Source organism: Neltuma alba, unplaced genomic scaffold (assembly GCF_004799145.2).
Source record: "Neltuma alba isolate B1F8T4 unplaced genomic scaffold, ASM479914v2 tig00011348_pilon, whole genome shotgun sequence".
NCBI classification, from domain to species: Eukaryota; Viridiplantae; Streptophyta; class Magnoliopsida; order Fabales; family Fabaceae; genus Neltuma; species Neltuma alba.
In genome coordinates this window covers 682,245-684,194 of record NW_021636048.1, presented here as the reverse complement: position 1 = coordinate 684,194, position 1,950 = coordinate 682,245, and positions in this window count along the sequence as shown.

Sequence of the window (1,950 nt, the reverse complement as noted above, 5' to 3'; positions counted from 1 at the left end):
AGGAGAAGTGGACTTGTTAACTAATCAGTTGTATGGTTCAATTATTCCTCTTCTTTTAAAGGTAGATGATGAATCTCACACAAGACCTTAATACGTTGTCCTATCTCCTTCAATGGTTTGATCAGGTTTAGTGGCTTCCTAGGTTGAGACCTCATAGCTCCACTAAACCCTACAAAATTATCACAAGAAGTATCTTTCTCAAGCACTTTTGGGTTAATGGGAGATTCAACAAGCATAGTATCGTTACATGAAACATTACATAGAGTGGAAGAAGTGTAATCCAACAGACAAACATTAGAATACAACAAATCACTACCATAGGAGGGGGAAATAGAAGAAGGGGTAGAATGGGGGGAATGGACCATAAGTGCATTAGAAGACTCAATAACCATATGAGAAGCACTAGTTTTTTTAACATGTAAATCATCATCAACTTCATCAATAAAGTGCACATCATGTAAAGAATAGTCTTTATTAGGTTGTTTCATGCTTTCATACATGTTAAAATCACCTACACTCATAGTGATAGAACCTTCCTTTATTTTAATTTTGATATTAGCAGTTCTCATGAAAGGTCTACCAAGAATTAGTGCACCTTCATTCATGTTTACTTTAGACATATCCAAAACATAGAAGTATGTAGGATCATGCCGTTAGATATCCACATGGGGTGCTTGAAGATGTGCCAGTTAACTTGGGCATCATATTAATGGCAACTCTTAGGTCTATTAAGGCTTTTGGAATAGTAGCCTTTCCTATGGTGAAAGGTATAATAAAACTCCTCGGATCTTAACACTTAACCGATAATTGGGGTTTAAAAAGTGCATTCATATTGGAAGATAGTTAGACCATCTCTCTAGGCTTGAATTTCTTTTTATACCTACAAAGATCTCTCAATATCTTAGCATATTTAGGTTGGAGGCCAACTTAAGTAAATGTACGTTAACTTCCAATTTACTAAATAGCTCAAACAAGTCATCATCTTCTTTATTATTAGAGTTAGATTTTCTCATGCTTTAAAGATAAGAATGTGGAAAGGAAAGTTCATTGAGATTTACCTCATTACCTTTATTACTGGCAGCTTCTTTTGTGTGAGGTTGGCTCTCTTTAGCAGCCCAACATCCTCTTTGTCATTAACAAGTGTGGTGGCCTTTTTCTTTTTGCTATTCTTCTTCATACTTTCAGATAAAGGTACAGCTGTAGAGGTTTGCTCTTAGGATTGCAAACCTTCATTCAAAATAGCCTCTTCAACTTCACTTTCCTCATCTTTCTTCCCAATTAGTTTCCCACTCCTCAAACTTATGGCATTTAAGCCTTTAGGATTAATAACAATGTTGGAAGGTAGTTCTCCCTTCTTAGCATCCTACTCACTCTTAAAAGTTGCCATTTGAGTAACAAAGGTTTGGAGGTTATTATTTCTGATCTCAAGTTGCTTCGCCTTGTCATACAACTTGCTCATCATCTTTAGTAAAGTGTCCTCCTTATTGAGTTTTTGAATCGGGATCTCTCTTGTTGTAGATGGTCCAACATAATTACCCATAGAGGTATTTCCAAACTGTCCTTGAGAATTTCCAGCACCTTTATACACATTCTCCTTGCCTTAGCCACCTTGAAATCCTCTATTATCATTACTACCCCACTTAGGTGTGAAGTCTCCCATCCAACCATTATTACAAGTGTTTTGGGAGAATTGGTTGGGTCTTTGGAAGTTCATGGTAGCTACTTTTATAGGTTCAACCATAGAGGGACAATTAGGAGTAGTATGCATAGGACTGACACACACGTCACAAGTGATAGGAACAAGAGCTGGAGTCATGAGAGTAGTATGGAGGGCTTTAACTTGGTGGCTTTAAATTTGCATGGCCTTTTGTATACAAGCCATTTGATCACTTAAAACAGCCAATTTATTTAGAATTTTATCCGTTTGCTAAGCTCCTACCCCATATACTT